The sequence below is a fragment of the Phaseolus vulgaris genome, chromosome 3 (assembly GCF_051622355.1).
Source record: "Phaseolus vulgaris cultivar YP4 chromosome 3, ASM5162235v1, whole genome shotgun sequence".
NCBI classification, from domain to species: Eukaryota; Viridiplantae; Streptophyta; class Magnoliopsida; order Fabales; family Fabaceae; genus Phaseolus; species Phaseolus vulgaris.
The window spans coordinates 31,556,760-31,565,705 of NC_143500.1; the positions used below are offsets into that span (position 1 = coordinate 31,556,760).

General features: G+C 27.8%; 1 non-coding gene across 1 annotated transcript; it reads right to left on the bottom strand.

Annotated features, from left to right (window-relative positions):
- Positions 1-7,190: 7,190 nt before the first annotated feature.
- Positions 7,191-8,946, bottom strand: LOC137805523 (uncharacterized). Its single transcript, XR_016519425.1, has 5 exons — positions 8,472-8,946; positions 8,193-8,400; positions 7,854-8,114; positions 7,639-7,771; positions 7,191-7,583 (listed from the first exon to the last, which is right to left on the bottom strand). It is a non-coding gene; the product is annotated as an uncharacterized LOC137805523 (transcript).

Below are 8,946 nucleotides of genomic sequence, written 5' to 3' on the forward strand. Positions count from 1 at the left end.
TTTTGGATTAAAAAGTAATCTTATCTGTAGGAGTGTGATGGTGATTTAAGAAGAAATCAAACCCATTTTTTCAATTTATAACGATTTAAATATATTCTTTATTTTTGTACTGTAACATGAATTTGGTTATTGTTCGGATTCAAACTTTAAATCAATCATATTTGTAATTTGAAAATAATTAAAATAGGTTATTTTGTATGAGATTGATTCAATTTAAAGTTTCATTTCATCAACTTATTTATTGTAGTTATAGTGGACATCCATTTGCATCAAAATAATAATGAATTTAAAAAAAAAATCTTTAAAAGAAATTAACAATCATTTCACATAAAAAAAACTAATTTCAATTATTTTTATATTATAAATATATGGATGAATTAAAGTTTAAAAAATATAAAAAGAAAAAATTAATTTTATATTATAGTAGATGAACACATTTAACCTATTTATAATTATTCCGAAAAATATAAAATATATAATTAGTGTGTCTACATATTATATTTGATAATATAAAGTGTATAATTAGTATGTCATCGACATATTATATTTGGTAGTATAAAGTGTATAATTAGTGTCTCATCGACAAAGTATAAAGTGTGTGATGGACATATTGTATTTGGTATTTGAAGATTTAAATGTTCTTATGTTTCCGTATATAAAAATGTGTGTCACTCAACATGTCTTATACTACACATCATCTGTAAAAAAACATATTTTTTTCTCAGGAATCAATAATTAATATTTTTTTTCAAACTGATATTAGTGGTAATTGAAACACTAAAATATTTAATGCAAGACATATACCTTAATTAATTTAAAGTTTTATTGACCAGAAATTGTGAAATGTCAATTTGCATATTTATACTTGTACACCCAAGAGGCATATTATTTCTAATGCTCCAAAAACTATATATCTATATATATATATATATATATATATATATATATATATATTTGTAAATTTATATAATGAAAAATCTACTTACCACAAATACACTGTGAGGAATACATTATATAAACAATATTTATAGTTACTAACTTACTAACTTTTTAATTATATATATATATATATATAAGATATTCATTTATTTAAAAAATTAGTGAAATAACTTACTATTAATCTTAATTTTTATTTATTTGGAATTGATTGTTCAGATTAATTAAATAATAGGTGCAATTAATTAATTTTTAGAAAATCATTAATATATTTTTTATAAATTCTCTCTCTTTTCTCTTTATTAGTATATATTTAATAGTTATTATACTATGAAAAAGAATAGTACCAAAATCTTCCTTATTTAGGAATGGACACTTCATACAAAAATTAATTTTACGAAAGATCTTACTTTATTTTATAAAAAAAATATGTATATATATTAACTATTATACAGTAACATTATAATTATTCTAAAATTTAATTCTAATAATATTATAATTAAATATATTTGGATGTACGTATTTATAACGTTAACATTTGATACTAGTTATAATAATTAAATATAAAATTTTAATATAATGTTATGAGCTTATTAAATTCATTAACTTATGTCATTTTTTATATTTTAAATAATTTTATAATAATATAAATTTAAATTTTTTAATAATTTAAATTTAAATTTTTTAATAATTTAAATTTATATTTTTTAATTATAGATAATTATATAATAAATAATAAAACATATTATTACAAAGTGAACTTTAAGTGTAACTCAATCCCATAAAATCGGTTCATGAGATAAGGTTTGCACCCACTTATATATAATGAAATATTTTCGTCGACGTGGATTTCCAACACATATATTTATACCATTAATTTTTAAATAAATAATTTTAATTTCTATTAGGCATGCATTATAAATAATATAACTATATTTAAATATTTATTTAAAATATAATTTTAATTAAAATATAGATTTGTTTAGTATTTTTTTACAGGATCAAAATTAAAGAAAATATTTATTTTTTATTTAAACTAATTCAATAGGAACTTTTTTTCTTTTATTTTAATTAAATATATAATATAATATTACTTTTTTATTATTTTTCAAAATTAATAAATATAGTATTTTATTTATAGTTTTTTGTAATAGATTACTATACTTGTAAATAATTAAGTAAAAAATGTATATAAATATATGTTTTATTCTTTATTATATAATTATCTATACAAAAAAACTGATTAATAATTAAAATCAATAAATTTTAGATTATTAAAAAATAAACATAAATAAATACTACAGACGTTAATAATTTTAATTAACTGATAACATTGTATTAAACTTTCATGTTTAATTATTTTAAATAATATTATCTAATTATAATATTATTATAATTAAATTTTAAAATAATTATAAAATCTATGGATTTTATAAAATAAAGTCAGATCTGTTTTAAATATGATTTTTTATCTACAGTGTAATTTCACCTCAACTAAGATTTTCATAATATTCTCGTCATAATTAAATAATAATTAATAAATACATATTAATGAAGAGGGGAGAGTGTTACAACTTACCATGTAAATAAATAAAAAACAGGTAAGTCCCTTTCACCATTTTTTTTTTCTTTCTTCTTTCTCTCTCCATCTTTTCAACCCTTTCCTTTTCTTTTCATTTCCCATTCCATACATCATTTACTTTAGAATCTGATCGTACCATGTTATAGCTGACCCGATCAAATTTTTAAACATAATAAGTTCATTTTTACTTTAAAAATCATTTATTATTTGTTTGTTCAGAATTTAGTCATCAATCTTGGTGGGGTCAGTTTAGAAGAGTAATTTTCTCAACTTATTCTATTATATACTGAATTTCTGGTTTATTTGGATAACTTGCAATAGACCTTTAAATCTTGAAACTTATCCATACTGAGAGGATAAAATTTTAGAAGTTGCTTGGAAAGCAAGCTTTAAGATGAGGGAAGTTAACTTTAATTTTTAACATCTTAGGCTAGAAGATCTGAATATAGAGAGGACATGGTCTTGATATTCAATTCTGGATGTAGTGTGTTATATATTGTGTTGTTTGTTTATATATTATTTAAACTTGTAGAAATGTTAGATTTTGATGGTTTAGTATTTAAGTGTTGTTTTCTATGTTAAATAGACTTTTGAATGTTATGGATCGCATTTTGAATGATATTGTATGATGAAAATGGTATAAATACATTTAGGATAATGTATGGACTAATGTTTCTTTGTAAATTAGTATTGATGCCTATGTGGCAACAAAGATCTCTGAGTTTCACTGACGATCTAAGTCACATAAACTAAGATATCAGGTTGTGAGAAGTTGACGGGGGAGTTCATGCACACCGTGACATATGGGTTGTATTAAAATTACCATGATCCTTTCTCTTGGATTCATTGGTAATCTTTGGATCAGGTGTTAGTCTCTAGTAGGACTTACTTAATACGGGTCTTCTGTAAGACGTGAGTTGTTATTATGTTTGTTAAATATCTTGGATGTGTAAATCTATGTGAGATCTACGTGATTGTTTTATGTTGGGATTTGAAGAAAATTGAATAATTGAGAAATTGATCCATGTAATTTGGTTTTCTCTTTTAATTTAATTGTGTGTATTGTAAAATTTTATTTTCACTAGCTTACCCTTGTTTTTCTTGTTGTATTGTGAACTGCGATAATTGTACTATGTACACGAGCAGATGATCATACATGTGTTGGAGGGTTTGGAAGGCTTTAGGATGTTGTTTTGAAACTTGTATTGTAAATATTTATATTTCTATAAGCTTTAATTATGTATTAGGAATGTTTTGAAAAACTTTAAGCTTGTATAGAAATAAGTAGAACTTGTATTCTAGTAGTTAGATGTTTTTTAGGGTGTTACATTTAATGGTATCAGAGCGGATCATCCTTAAAATAACATGAGGGTAGTGGGTTTATTTTGTTTCTCCTGCGTGTAGATTTTTGTTTAAGTCTAGCCTCAAGACTTTAGTTAAAAGTTTCCAATAAGGTGTTTGACAAAGTTTTTTTCTTGAAATCTTGTTTGTGTTTGAGTCAAATTAGTTGTTATGAATAAAGGTGAAAGTATTAAGAATGAAAAGAATCTTGATATAGTGATGAGGGTGCACACTCATGACTATATCAAAATGATTTTCTACCTTAATTCTAAATAATTATAGTACATTTTAGAGATAAGTGTTGATTGGTTTTTACCTGTTTTGTGTGATTACTTCTTTTAAGTTAATTTGTCTTAAAGATGTAGTTGGAAATTTTTAGTAATTTCTAACCCAATTCTTTATGTGCTTAATAGATGACATGTAGACCATTCACTCTCCTCCACCAGTAGATGTGTCCAACTTAACTCGGGCAATAAAGATGATGGGTCTTGCAACAACAAAGTGCTACTATGGCACAACAACATCAGGCCGTCCTTCATCAATTAGAAACAACTAGATTACCAACAGAAGCATCTCAGCTTCATCAGCAACCCCATACCTTTAGTTTGAAGGATTTTCTGAGACACAATTCACCCAAATTTAATGTAAAGGTAAATCCAGATGAAGCAGACCAGTGGGTGAGAGACATAAAAAGAATCTTTGAAGCTACTCAATGCCCTGAAGAGAGAAAGTTATCTTATGCCATTTATATGCTTATTGAAGAAACTGACTTTTGATGGATAGGTATGAAGCAGATGATGGAGGACAAAGAAGAAATTGTCACTTGGGAGAGTTTCAAAGTAAGATCCCTGTAGATGATGAAATTTGGTTTTCTCTTTTGATTTCATTGTGTATGTTATAAAATTTTATTTTTACTAGCTTACCCTTACTTTTCTTGTTGTGCTGTGAATTGCGATGACTGAGTAGATGATCATACCGTGTTGGAGGGTCGGGAAGGCTTTAAGATGTTGTTTTAAAAGTTATATTGTAAATATTCTCTATAAACTCTAATAATGTATTAGGAATGTTTTGAGAAACTCTAAGCTTGTATAGAAATATGTAGAACTTGTATTCTAATATTTCGATGTATTTTTGGAGTGTTACAAAGATAAAATTGTAATACTAAAAAAAACCATCCTAAAAAAGATGTTAGTGATTTCCTAATAAAGAACTAAAGTATTTATTATCTAATTAATCTAAACAGTTAATTTAAAAAATTATTTGTGAAAATTGCGCTTATACTGTGTTTATTGTGTGAGGATTCAAAATTTCTTGTTTTCAGTAATTTGAGTGGATTGACGAGTGTGTGGAAAAACAGAAAAAAAAATTTAAAAATCAATTCATCAATGTGCATGAAGAAAAGTGAAGCAATGATACGAGTTATTTTACATTAATATTCTTCATTATTTTATTTAAATAAAACATTAAATAATTTAGAATTTATATTTATATTAAATTTAAATAATTTAGGAATTTTATTTATTTCAATTTTTTATTTAAATATAACATTAAATAATTAAATAATTTTATTTATTTTATATTTTTATTTAATAAAAAATTAAATAATTTAGAATTTATACTTATTTAGGATTTTGAATAATTTAAAAGTTTAATTTATTTTAGATTTTATTTAAATAGTACATTAAATAATTTAAAATTTGTATTTATTTAAAATTTTGAATAATTTAATAATTATTTTTCTTTCATATTTCTTAAATACGTCATTAAATAATTTAGATTTGTATTTAGTTATACAAATTTTATTTGTATAATTACCTTATTGTTCTCGACATTTGGGATCAATATTCAATTTAGTATCATGATTTAAAAAAAAAATCAATTTGGTCCCTTTGTTTTTTAAAAAGTACTCAAATTGGTCCTTTATGTTAAGTTCCACCTAACGACGTCAAGTGCGGCTTTTGAGACAGAGAAAAATGTTGATGTGGACTGTCAATTTAAAGACACATCAGATTGGGTGTTATGTGAGGTGACAAGTGGAGGGGTTTGGTAGAGATTAGTAAAGTTTGGGGGTTAGAGTTTCTTGTACTTGTTAACGTTTTTGGATGGTGGTCTGCGAACGAATATGAGGGTCATTTATGGAGGTGGTTTGATTCTAGGGTGTGTGTTGGAGGTTGTGGTGGAGTTTGATTTTGTGGATTCATTGGTGAAAGGAAGGAGTTGGCTTTTGTGATTCGTTCTTGGATTCGTTGTTGTTTAGTGTTTCCTTGAGTGAGAATGTTTGGCTATAAGTCTACATTTGCATCATCATGCACCTGTAATCGGAAGGAAGTGCAGAACTAGTCTAATTGTAGCCATGGTGGTGGGAGCAAGACCATATTGGTTGCTCCCATTTGCGATTGTGGGAAATTTGCGGTTTTGAGAACAACACCAACTGTCAAAAATGGTGGGAGGCAATTTTGGGGGTGTTCATAGTATAAGGTGAGATGTATTGAACTGTGTTTATGAAAAAATATGCATTGTTATTGATTATTTAGGTTAACGTTTTGTTCAATACATAGTAGGAGTGGCGTAAGCATGGATGCAATTTCTTCAGAGGATGCATTGAAGACATTGGGATGACAAAGATGTAATTATTGCTAGACAAAGAAACAAGATTTATAGTTTGGAAAAACGTCTCAAGGTGTCAAGAAAGTGGATTAAGATGTAGTCAGTAGGGTTGTTTGTTGTTGTTGTTGTAATAAACATTGTCAATTTGACTATGTTCTTAAAATTCCCATGACGTATGTGTTTCTTTTGGGATTATGATTGAATGAGTTAATGTAATATGTATTAGTGTGTTGAGTCAATGTGTTGAGGTTATCCCGAAATTGTAATTTTTATTTTAGTATCAAGTAATGCAAAATAAATTTTAATGAACCAAATATTTGAAGTAATGTGTTCTATAATATTTCAATATCAAGTAAACCAAAATGAATTTTTAATTTGTATTTCAGTATCAAGTAATGTGTTGTATAATATAAAATTTAACCATGAAAGAAATGAAGTAAGAAAAGTCATTTGTAATGAACCAAACTTAATTATCATACAACCTGATAACATCAATGTACTGCGAAAATTACCAAATACATTGGCGACATGAACCTAAATTGTCATTCCAAAATACATTAATAGGAGCCTATAATAATTGTTTTTTCAAAATAAGCAGTTATAAACTGAAATCAGTAGGTTCCAAAAGCAGTCATGGCTTCCAAAACTGCCCTCTCCTGGACTGTAACTTAAGCTTAAGCCTCGTGTTGGGTCTGCCAAATTTTGCACTTGATCTTGTTGTCCTTCAAGTTGGATGAGATGGTTGTGAATCTTTTGGTTGAGTAGTGGGAGATGGTGGAGGAGGTTGGGTTGGAGCTGCCCGACATGGAGCTTGCTGAGATGGCCCTGGGTCAAATGGACCTGCCTCACTTAGAGGTTGTTGAGATGGTTTTTTGGTGCAGGACTTTCTGGTGTGGCCAAACTTATGACAGATCCCACATTTTTTCTTTAATCTAGTTTGGCCTAACTGAATCTTGTTCTTCATTACCTCCCATTCTTCCAACCTTCTCTTCTGTTTTGGTCTTCCAAGCATTTTCTTTTTGGAAGGTGGCACAACATCTGGCATTTCAGTTTTCTCCCACACTTGTTCACCGTTCTCTAGATAGATAATTGAGTTGTACACCTCTGCATATATTTCCTACTTGAACCAAAATGAAATGAAGTTAACTGCATCCACATTCACAAATCATTGCACATAATGCATGACAACAAGGTATTGCAATCAACATCCATTTCCGACAGTTGTAGTCATGTATTTCCAAGTTAATCGCAATTTTTTCTCCAATAATAGAGATATGCCTCACTTAGAATAAGTGATGTGCGGAGGTGTTGTGATCATCCAATTTGTTAGAAATATCTAACAACTAACACAATAACTTTTTAAAATACCATATGAATGTTGCCATCTAACTTGGGTATCCAATATCAAGTTTGATTTGCTTCCTTTTGTAATCTGCTTAAAATCTTTGGACATATTGATCCTTCAAACGAGGCAATTTTCAATATGTTCTTTGCCCATATCTGCATTATATAAGTCCTGATATCTTCTACCATGGTAATGATAGGTTTTGCACGTACAGCTAGAAGCACACTATTAAAACCTTCACAAATAGTGTTAACAAGTGAGTCACATTTTGGAGTGAATGTGAACCTTGATCTAGACCATAACCTAGCAAAGGAAAACAAACATTAGTTAAATACTTCAAAAATACAGGTGAGTACAACTATGTGCTTTATGAATACTTGCTTGGGAGGTAGTGAAATTAGATGTTTGAAAGTCTGATTATTGACTTCCTTTACAGCCTTCATCTCCATCCCCCATGTTTGGGGATATGTGTTGCTGACTACCCTCCACATTAAGGATTTCAATTTTTTTTGAAGTTCGAGTACTGGTGCCGAACACAAAAGCATTAGACAACTGTAGGTATTAGATCTCGAATGACAGACAACAAACCCTGTGAAAGGTCATATATAATACTTAAATGAAAAATATACACAAACCAATAATGGACAACAAAGAAAATACTTGGTCAGACATGAAAGTGATGCCTACACATACTTCTACACCCCAATATCTTCAATTAAAAGCTGCAAAAATCAGCTCCAAGAATCCTTACATTCAACCCTAACCACAACATATACCAGTGGTAACATTTGATCGTTTGGATCCCTCCCAACTGCTATCAACATAAAAGCCTTTTAAGAAGCACACATCCAAAACAATTATGGGTCTACAAGATATAAAGGTATCCTTGCAGGCTTTTAAGAAAACATAAAATTTGTTAAACACTTTGAACCCATTCATGTCTTCAACTTTTACTTTCACTGTGAAATTCGGAGCGCAACAGCTCATGTGCATAGTCATAAATTCATTTGTACTACTCCTAAAATGAACCATGGACATTCTCCAATGCCATAGCCATTACCCGTTGAGCTTTTGACTAACTTATGTCGATGTTCCATTTTTTAACAGCTTTATTCCTTACATCATTACTTCTCAT